Below are 12,500 nucleotides of genomic sequence, written 5' to 3' on the forward strand. Positions count from 1 at the left end.
TAATGTATGATATGATATATAAATAAAAGAAGTAAAACTTCCTGCTTGCAATATGTGAAATGCTGTTGTCTAGCGAAACGCAATTTTGCATAATGGACGCATTAATAATTCAATGAATATTACCCTCCCTGGACTCGGCCACAAAGAGGATTATGTTAGATTGAATATACATATATATATATACTATATATACTTATATATTATATATATATTTATATATAGATATATATAATAGTATATATATATATATATATATATATATATATATATATATATATATATATATATAAATAAATATGTGTGTGTGTGTGTGTGTGTGTGTGTGTGTGTTTGACACTAGATAACTTTTAGAATTATTTTTATTTACTCTAATTTCAATTTTTTTAAAGCTGTGTACCATAATTATGCCATGAGATCTACATCACATAACTGTGTTCTGGTAATATATAAATAATGTTCGGGTACTGCTTCTTAAACTATAGAATATTACCACGATTTTCCGTTTATGATTTCCGCGGCACTACAATTCGCCAGCTTAATACATGTGGCCGTATAAAAAGCTGATGTGTGTGCGGACGTAAAAGTACTTCAGCGCAGAGTCTGTGAGAAAAGTTGTGATTTACTGCACGATGTAATTCCTTTTGAGGCCACATGCTTTCCGCAACTATTATGACTTATAACATAAGGTTTACATTTTTGTGGATAATGTGTATATGGCTGGAACACATTCCGCTAGTGAGATTAACTTCAATCTGACCTGAAAATCACAGGATCAATGACATAATAACAGTTTGAACAACACAACAATGAAGCATCTTCATCAGCCCAATGTCTGAAAATATCGTTTCGAACTCAAGATCCTTGGTATTACTTTCCTTCAATTTTCGTACATTTTTATCTATTTATTATTGTACTAATTTATTTGTTTTCATTTTTTTAATATGTAGATCTCTTCTTTCTGTATTTCCCTTCACCTCCTCTTACTTTTTCCTAATGAACACCACATTCTATGGAAGCTTGAATTTCAAGTCAATGGCCCATGTGGTGGGCTTGTTCCATATGAATAGGGTTCATCTTCTGAATAATAATAATATAATAATAATAATAATAATAATAATATAATAATAATAATAATAATAATCATAATATGTTTTTATTAAAAGTAATTGCTGCCTCAGCTGCATTAAAATTAATGCAGCTGAGCAGTATTACTTTTAATAAAACATGTTTAATGGATGGTTTTGCTGCCAGAATAATAATAATAATAATAATAATAATAATAATAATAATATAATAATAATAATGATAATAATAATAATAATAATAATAATCTCAGAGTAAGCATGAGTTTATAAACAAATTCCCTTGTTTGGAGTCCCTAAATATTTACTTGGTTGGGGCTATTACATCAACGCGTAAGATCGAAAAGATCAATCGCAACAGAAATTACCCGATGGCTATGTGTAGAGATTTAGCTTTAAAATATATTAATATATGTACATATACATAATTGACGGGAGAATTATGGATGTATATCCAATATAATAATAATAATAATAATAATATAATAATAATAATAATAAACAATAATAATAATAATAATAATAAATAATAATAATAGATTTTACTCTCCTCCACCCAAATATATAAAAAAAAGCAAAGCCATTCCCTTCAGCTGCCATTTAAGATCCTGATCTACCTTCCTGTCCACACCCTGTTTTTCATGCAAATGCTTTCCACGCAAAGAAATAAATAAATAAATAAATAAATAAATAAATAAATAAATAAATAAATAAATAAATAAATAATAAATAAATAAATGAATGAATAATTAAATAAATAAAAAATAAGCAGCAGAAGCACTGGTAAAAGCAGTCCCGGTAACAGCAGCAGAAACAGAAACGGAGAATCGAGTAGCAGACGTGGCAGCCGTGTGCACAGGAAGGGTAAGTAAACCTGATTTGGCCGAAGAGGTATTGGTATTGCTGGGGAGGAGGAGGAGGTGGTGGAGGAGGAGGAGGAGGAGGAGGAAGGCGCACGCCATCTTTATGAAGTCATCTGTCTTCATTACTTCCTCCGGGATACCTTGCACTCTGCTTTTACACAGGATAATTCGCTGGAACGTTCTGTGTTTGTGTGAGACTTGAGGTCGTGACACTCTGCCAAATGGATTTATATTTTATTTTCGCGTAGGAGAGTGTATATATATATATTATATATATATATAATATATATATATATATATATATTGATATAATATATATATATATATATAGATATATATATATATATATATATATATATATATATATATAATAAATATTTAATCAGAGAATAAGGAACCCTCCACACCAATCATGCTCGATGAAGACATTCATATGTCTGTATGTATGTATGTATGTACGTATATATATATATATATATATATATATATATATATATATATATATATATATATATATATATATACATATATATATATATATATATATATATATATATATATATATATATATATATATATATATATATATATATATATATATATATATATATATAGTATATATATATAATAATAATTGAAATCGTCAATTCTTGTTTCCTCTAAGGTTATATCTTACTCAGGAATAACCAAAGACAGCGAATACTCGTATGTATTGTCTGAATCATTTTAAAGAAAAGAGCACAGGGAGGGATGCAAGCCAAAATTAAAAAGAGTCAAGAATGCAAGAGATTATTACAGGGCTGAGGACGCTTACCAAAAATGAATTGAAAACGTGCGGATGGTAATCAAGGGGCTGAAGAATGGAAAGAAACCAGTTAATGGGACTACAAGTGTGATGCTGCAGTACAGTAGCCATAGTGTTCAAAAATAAAGTTAAGTATATCTTAGTTTTACCAGACCACTGAGCTGATTAACAGCTCTCCTAGGTCTGGCCCTTAGGATTAGATATTTCTACGTAGCTAGGAACCAATTGGTTACCTAGCAACGGGACCTACAGCTTATTGTGGGATCCGAACCACATTATATCGAGAAATTAATTTCTATCACCAGAAATAAATTCCTCGTCCAACGAGGAACTGTAGCCATAGTGTGATCGTGTGACTGGCCAGGTTCTGTAAGGTATATCCAGAGGATGGAACTGTTCTGAAGGTACACGTGACAGGAATGATTGTATGACCGTATAAAGGGTAAGGGGATATAGGTGACTGTAAGAATTAGAATTATAGGGGCATATTGCTGCTCGGTACACCAGAGAAGAAGTTGGGTACAAACTTGATCGAGAAAGTAAAGCAGATGATAAAAGGACTTGCAGGGGAAGACCAGTGTTGGTTTAGACACAGAAGAGGGTCTTTAAATCAAGGTTGTTTTGGTTATAACACAGGTATGTCAGAAGTTTTAAAATATAAAGAAAATGTTGTGTGGCATACCTGGACCTAGAAAAAACTTAAGATAGAGCTAAATTTTAGTGACGTGAGTGAAGAAATTGTTAGAATATGAATGAAGATTTTATTAGAATATGAGAACAATTTAGTGTGAAAGTGAGTCTGGGGCAAGGATATGTTATGCCTTCCAGGTATTTTTTTTTTATCGTTCAGATGATAGAATGAAGTAAGAATTTAGAGAACGGATTGCTGATGTATGTGCAAAGTGGTGAGATAATAAAAAAAAGGGAGTCGTGGATGGCTTATGGAATGGTTGCTGTTTGCATAAGTAAAGAGAAACACTGCAGACGAGAAAATGAGTTCAGAAAGTGCATACAATGGGTGATAGTTGAGAACAAAATGTGGAAAAGAGTAAAAATGTGAGAGTAAATAGAAATGTGGATGATTGAACATTGAATGGTAATATTAACTGAGGACAAATGAAAACAGTTGAGTCTTGTGAGTGCTTCTGAGTAAATATAATGAAAGATAGTAGAATTAGAGGCACGGCGAGCCACAGAATAAGTGACGCGAGAGAGGCAGCAGCAAGTTTCCAAAAATGATTGGAATCAGAATTGAAATGTCTATGGATGCCGAGTTGGGACAGTATGAAAGAACAGTTGAACCTGCTCTCCTTCGTGGAAGACAAGTGGATGTAGAAAGTGAATGAAGTAATAAACTTTATCTTTTTGAAATAAACGGTTGCACGGTATATTTGCACCATAAGAAGGACTGATAAGGTAAAAACCGTGGACGTACGTGGAAATGCAGAAGGATGGGTCAGAAAATTTCGAGATGGTTTGTTCAAGTGGAAAGTAAGGTCAATGAAAGGTCAATGCGTAAGTGCATAATTAAGAAATGTTTCAAGTGAAAAGGAGAGCAACAAGTAATTTGGTTAAATATCCAGTGAAAGGGTTACTCGCAAAAGAAAGGCCTTAATATTCAGGAAGCACGAGAATCTGACCTAGATAAGGTGAATGGCGCAGTAGGAGGGTTTGATGGTTTGTTTGTTTCTATGGTGTTTTTACGTTGCATGGAACCAGTGGTTATTCAGCAACTGGACCAACGGCTTTACGTGACTTCCGAACCACGTCGAGAGTGAACTTCTATCACCAGAAATACACATCTCTAACTCCTCAATGAGAATTGAACTCGCGGCCACCGAGGTGGCAGGCCAAGACCATACCGATCACGCCACTGAGGGTTTGATGGTGAAATATTATAGCACAGAGGATTCATCCACTACCTGTTCAAAGGTTAGAGATTAATTTTACATACTAACATACATACATACATACATACATACATACTACATACATACATACATACATATTGTTCTGAACTGCTCGTTCACTCCTAGAAAAATGTAATCTACCACCAAAACAATTGGCCTTGAATGGAGGAACGAGAGATCACAACAAAGAAAAGAGAAAAAAAAAACTATGGCAGAAGGCCAATATTACTGAGGAAGGAGGAATTTACATAAAAGTTGGACTTTAGTTTTAAATGCAATATATTTACATTAATTTACATAGGTCCAGGAACTAATAAGGTGGTTGATTGTCGATCCACCGGAAACACGTGGCTGGGGCATCCAGACATGGAGTTCAGAATTTTGCGTAAATGGGTTATTGATATTGCAAGGCTTATTCCAAAGGGTTCCCAAGTTCTCCCACAATCAGGCACGGTGTTTGTCCGCAAAGAGATGGTATCCTAGCATAAGTACCAAGGTTGAGGAACACATTACACACTACTTTCTTTCAATCAAAAGATTTACAAACTGCTCAGAGGGGATGGAAATGACTGGGAGTTCACAGAAGGAACTATTACATTGCTTGAATTAACTAGGGGATTTTTACTAGTATCACAAGAGGAGTAATCACAGCATTGAACCAAGGTTGGGGGAGTGAGAAGCTAAACAAAGGAGGGGGGAAGTCGCCTTGGAAGAATGGAAATGAAATACAGACAAAAGGCAAAACAATTCCCTGGCTGAACTGGAATTTACTCTCACAGTACCTGGAAATCCTGGGCTTGGTAGTCTTCTTATCTGCTGATATTTCTGTGCACTATGGACGTATAAAAATATATAGGATTTCCCCAGAGGAGGCAGGGGGAGCAGAAAGAGGTGAAGTGGTGTCTTCAGGGTGAGGTAACAGGAGCTCCTCAGCTCTCCTAGCTCTGAGAAGGTTCTGAGGACGAACTGCTGGGTCCCTGCCCTTTTAAAACTTCTCCCGGTAAGTGCCGCCCAATCCCTGTGGGGGGTAAATTCAGGACAACCAATGGGATCAAAGAGAGTTTGTCTAGAGAATGGATGCTTTCAGTTCAAAGGGGTAAACTTATATAGACAGGGATGAATGAGTCTTGTTATGGGAAATCTTAACTTTCCTTGGTTCTGGGTTAAAATCTTGAAATATATATATATATATAATATATATATATATATATATATATATATATATATATTATATATATATATATAGTGTGTGAGTGTTGTGCACACGGCGCAATATTATTTCTTCAACGAAACCCAGTTTAGCTCTAGACGTGCAGCTGCCTTCCGATGGTATAAACCTCCCAGTTCTCAGAACGTCTACTGAGATGAGTTTGCTGGCTTTCTAAACATTTTTTTTCTAGCCCAGTCGAACAACCCTGAAAAATTCATCACCCACATTTTGAACTCAACGGTGAGTTAGGTACCTGATGGTCATACCTCGGTATAACCATAACCATCAGCTACTTAATTCCTTGTTTAGTTCCACAGGGGCATGACGAATGTCTCACTCTCTCTCACACACACACACAAAAACAGGGTCAGTGGGACTCGACTTCTTCCCTTGCGGTGCCAGGACAGGTCGGAATAGTTTGCGTGCCTGAGCCCGCAACTGCTCTCTCTCTCTCTCTCTCTCTCTCTCTCTCTCTCTCTGTTACTATGACGCCTCTCTGCCAAAATCTATACATCCCCTACAGGCTCACTGGCGCCGTTTGTAGGTGGGAGATAACCGGCTCCTCGTCCCCTGAGCAATTTCAACACAAAGAATTCTTTATTTCTTTTTTATTCCAATTTCGTTGAGTCATTTTTGTCTCCGACTTATATATTTGAATGATAATACTTGAGAATTGTTCCGAAGTGGCGCAAATATAACACTCCCCCAACATATACGTATATATATATATATATATATATATATATATATATATATGTAACATATACATATATATATATGTATATATATATATATATATGTATACATAGTATATATATATATATATATATATATATATATATATATATATATGTGTGTGTGTGTGTGTGTAGTGTGGTGTGTGTGTGTGTGTGTGTGTGTGGGTGTGTGTACGAACAATAAGCTCAAACCATACACGATTCATTTTTAGGGCAATCTCCAAAGTAGTTACCTCATTTTGCGATAAAAACCTTTGCTAGATATTGTGGATATTTTTTTTCTTATTAGCTGTTGTATTGAGTTATATTATTACATGCAGATTCACCGTAATTGAATATAAACTTTTATCATTTTTGTGAATGAACAAATTTCTCTAATAATCAACGTTGTTGTCGATTTGAGAGGAATTTCGCTGCTGATCAGACAGGATGATTAGGATATTTATATCAAGTCTTTGTCATCTGCTTGTGTCTCTGTTTGTATTTGTTTCTCTTCTATTTCTCTGCTTCTCTCATTCACTCACATAGGCATGCGTATAGTCAAATAAAAAAAAATTCGTAAGAGACACTCACAGAACAGATTACTTGTGCCATGCCTATACTATTTGATTTTTCACTGTAATCTATAAAAAAATTATTCTAAAACCTTCAACTTGAAATTCCTTTACAAGTATTTTCTCCTGGAATTAGGGAAAGCAGTGATTTGAAGCTAAGAAATTTGGTCACATATTTTCTTTCTTCTTCTGAGTTGTATTGTGATTAAGATATATTTGTTGAACGAAAAAAAGCACCATGGGATGCGCAAAAAAAAAGGGAAAAAATTTGTTTTGCTGAACGACAAAAACAAACAAGTTTACCTTTTTAGGTAAAGTAAATAGTCTATGGGTGAACAACTCTTTGGCTTAGTATCACAAAATCTTAGACAAGAACGTGAAACGAAACATAATGAACTATAGTAGATTCACATCAACCATGCATTTGGTGCTAGGCCAGTCCCTTACGACGCTTCTGATTGGCTGTTGATAAGCCAATCACAGAGTTGGAAAACCTCAGTCTGTCTCGACAGTTCACAATGGCATAGATCTTATCCATGTGAACTCTCTCGAGCGACTGAGTTCCCAAGCCCTGTCATTGGTTATCAAAACAGCCAATCATGAGCATCACATGCACGGTTGATGTGACTCTACTATAGACATATGTAAGTAGCACTGTTGAAATCAGTTGAGTATTGTCTTCATTTTTGACTGGACAGTCTTCTTTCCCCTTTCAGTAGGATTGGAGCCCATTGCTGAAGACCTTCCGGTTCCACGCAAGTCTCGAGGGATGAGACTGCTAGCCCCACGCCTCCTTTATCGACCCTGCCTGAGAGCTGGCATCCCTTGATACCTTGGCTGACTAGTGTGAGAATACTACCACTCAAACGCCCTTTTCTTAAGAGGTGTCCTCGGAAGTTGTTGCAACCCTTTCGAAGAGGTATTGGGATGGGGATGCTAGTCTTCAGCTATTCCTGTGACACACTACTTTCCACTGAGACTACGTACCTAAATCAATGCTTTAGTCAATAGACAAGGAATGGTCTTACTTTAGATGCAAGGATGAATACTCATCGAGAGAGAGAGAGAGAGAGGAGAGAGAGAGAGAGACTTGGACCCAATCAATTGCAATGGAACGTTTTCCTTCCAGTAAAACCGAATGTAGAGTACTTCCCTTTCCCGGAGGGTTTAGGAGAGAAAAAAAAATAAAGGAGGAGGAGGATCTGGAAGAGAAAACTTCAAGGGGAGATAAAACATTGACCATGTGAAATGGTTGCTCTTATCCCGAAATGGGTCGTCTACTCTCTCTCTCTCTCTCTCTCTCTCTCTCTCTCTCTGTAAACAATGGTCAAGTACCAGCTAATGCACGTTCGGAGGGACTGGAAATGTAATGTCTGAAACCTGAAGAGAGAGAGAGAGAGAGAAAGAGAAGAGAGAGAGAGAGAGGAATCGTAATAGCCTTAGGATTGGTTCTATCTACCGACTGTCCATTATCTCTGAACAATTTGTCAAGCTTCTCAGGCTAAGTCCCTATACCTTTCCGGTAACTTGTACGAGATGTACATTTTAGAGTATACATACATACATACATATGTATATGAAATCTGCTGCTCACATTCACCAAATCCACGGAAATACAACCACTATACAAATCAATATCATACATTGCTTTTTTTTTTAAACAATGCTTAAGAAGAGGTACTTTTCAATTTTACTCTATAAGTTTTTATTTTAAGTTATTACCAAAATCAGCTTTAATGTGAGCAGCTCTATTGCTTACAACGGCTCAGATACGTCCTTCATGCTAACTGATACTAATGACCTGAACAGCTATGCAGCGAGGGCCGCCAATTGGTCGAAATCCGGTGAAATCTTTTGAGAACCCAAACAGGACACGACAGAAGAATTTCTCCCTTCCATCGATAAGTTTGGAAATCCTGTTTAAGGCCATAAATGCGTTCGTTAAGTGCTTCGACAATTGTGCTTCTACAAGGAATCAAGAATAGAATGCGTTTCCCCTTTTCACTGTGATGATGAGTGAACATTGAGAACACATATGTGACGTCATGGCTGATATGAACCTCGTTCGAGTCAGACATAAAACGAGAAGCGACGCTGTTTACCTTTTATTGTGAGGGCAATAACAACAATTACTGCTCACGTCGGGAGTGAAGATGGCTGAGTAAATTCGCAGCGATTAAATTCTTATCAATGAAAATTCAAGTCTGATCAACATCTGCAATTGCTAAAATCTCCTCTCCTACATCATCGTTCCAACTCGTCATTCTTTGCCAACACGAAGCCAAGAGTCAGTTTCAGTTAACATTCTCCTATAGTAGATTCACAATAATCGTGCATTTGATGTCTAGGCCAGTCCCTTACGACGCTCCTGATTGGCTGTTGATAAGCCAGTCACAGGGCTGGAAACTCTCAGTCGCTCGAGAGAGTTCACATAGGCAGGATGTATGTTCCATCTCTCCTGAAAGATGTATCCCTCAGGAGAGCTGGGACATAGATCCTACCCATGTGGACTCTCTCGAGAGAATGAGAGCTTCCAGCCCTGTGACTGGCTTATCAGCAGCCAATCAGGAGCGTCGTAGGGGACTGGCCTAGACATCAAATACACGGTTGAAGTGAACCTACTATATTAACTCGGCAATCCTTTATCGCCTTCACCAACCAACCTCCCCGTTGCTTAATTACATCCAGAGCTCGGTATTTCCTTCCTCCGTTGGAATGAGGAATGAAATTAACCATAAGCCAATAAAACCCTGTTTTCAGCCATTGTCTTGTCACTAATGGTCTTGGATGGAATTACCCTCTCTGCTTTTGCGGAAAACGATCAGCATCTCCCCAGCAGGTGAGAATCTCCAAGAGACAAACAAAATATCTGAAGGGAGGTTCATTATTTATTAGGAGACGTTCTTCCCCTTATTACCAGAAGCGTTTTTTTTTCGTTTCTCAGTTTGTAGACACACCGTATAAAGATACATGCATATATATGTACAAATTTATATAAATACACATATATATATGTTATTACATATATATATATATATATATATATATATATATATATATATATATATATATACATATATATATATATATATATATATATATATATATATATATATAATCATATACAAGTACACACATATATAAAATATATAATATATATATAAATATATATATATATATATATATATATATATATACATATATATATAGATATCTATATATATATATATATATATATATATATATATATATATATATATATATGTATGTATGTATAGTAGGCTATAAAAAACTACTATTACAACTGGATTTCCCTGATACGGGTGCCCATAAAGAAAGCAAAGAGGGTAGATTTTACCAGGGCCATATTTTTGGAAGCTTCTAGTTCCCTCAATCTGTCAGTTGATGGGAAAACATTAGTTTCGAATATATATATATAAAATAAAACATATACATATATATATAATATATATATATATATATATATATATATATATATATACCCTTTATACATATACAGACGCATATATGTGGGTATATATAAACACACACACTCACAGATATATCAGTATATAAATGAGTATTTATGTGTGAATGACTATCAACGTAATCTAACAGTATTCTATGAAGTTTAAAATGCTACAAAATCACAGTTTACCTGACAAAACTTCATATCTTAATTAACAATCTTCTGTGATCCTGAGATCCTGATGACTGGTGAATGTGGGCAGTTTACTCCTTATGAATATGTGTGCGCCCTACCAGCTACCCACATTAACAAATCTCCAGGATGACAGAAAAATGCTAATTGAAATTATGGTTTTGCTGCGTATTACAGAGTTTGATGGGTATTTAAAAGTTCAGCCACACAAGTTTTTATATATATTATATATATATATATATATATATATATATTATATAATATATAGTAAATATATATATATATATATATATACTATATATATATATATAATATATATATATTATATGTGTGTGTGTGTGTGTGTGTGTATGTAAATAATATATATATAATGTATATGTATATACGTATACATACATACATATATATATATATATATATATATATATATATATATATATATATATATATACACACATATATATATATATATATATATATATATATATATATATATATATATATATATATATATATAAGAAAGAGAGAGAGAGAGAGAGAGTTGATATGTGAACTACTAGCGACAATACATTAAATAAATATGGCTTACCTATCTGTCAATATTAAATAGAGATAGATAACGATAAAAAGAAAGTAGATAGATAAGGCAAATTTCATATTGCGTTGATCTCTTGAAAGAAATAAAATTTTCATTCAATGTGTTGACGCCAGTAGTTCAACCCAGCGATATAGTTAAACCGTGAGTTTAGATCAAATGTCTCTTTCTCTCTCTCTCTCTCTCTCTCTACTTCCCCCCCCACCCACCCCCCCCCCCCCCCCCCTCTCTCTCTCTCTCTCTCGAGCAAAACAAAGAACTCAATGAAAGGTATGTACGCACGTCGAAAATGAATATAAGTCATAATTATGCAAAGCACCGATCAACTCGATTTCCTGCCCAAAACAAAGGATTGATATTGCGCAGTCGATTCACCTTTTCAACAGACGGAAATAGGATACTTGGAAATTTGGTTTTTCTTCGCTTATTGCAAGAGGAAAACCTGTTCTGTTGCTAATAATTATAATTATGGATCTCTGGATTGCATCTCTAATCACACGAGAAAAATATGATGCCGAAAAAAATTCCTTCTGAATTTTATTTTTCATGACGGGAACAGATGAAATTTGTCATTATTTTTGAAAATTTTTATGCAGATGAGAAAGGCTACGTTTGCAGTTTAATTTCTTCTATGTTACGAAAAGTGACATGTTCAATTAGATTTTTAGTTTTTTAATTTTTTTCATTTTCAATTATTATATATTAGCATAAAGAAAATATTCGGTATTACTGGCACGTTTGAAATTTAATTTACCTTGAATTCCTTTCTGACACGTCTGTATTTCGTGTCAAAAAAGAAAAAAAAATACTTCAAATTTTTCCCTTAATACTGGGTATTTTCTTTGTGCTAAAATAATCATTATTGAAAAAAATCGAAAAGAAACTGAATTGCAGGCTCATTCTATGCGAATTTTTTTTTCTAAAATATTAACTACTAAAATCATCTATAAGAAATTAAGCTGTAAGCATTGCATTAGCATCTACAGGAAAAAAAGTGACAAATGTCATCTGTCATAATTGTCAGTTATTCTCTTTATGCAAAAATAATAAAGAAAAAAGAATCACTGAAAATTTCATCTTCCA

The sequence above is a fragment of the Macrobrachium nipponense genome, chromosome 16, assembly GCF_015104395.2.
Source record: "Macrobrachium nipponense isolate FS-2020 chromosome 16, ASM1510439v2, whole genome shotgun sequence".
Lineage (NCBI taxonomy): Eukaryota > Metazoa > Arthropoda > Malacostraca > Decapoda > Palaemonidae > Macrobrachium > Macrobrachium nipponense.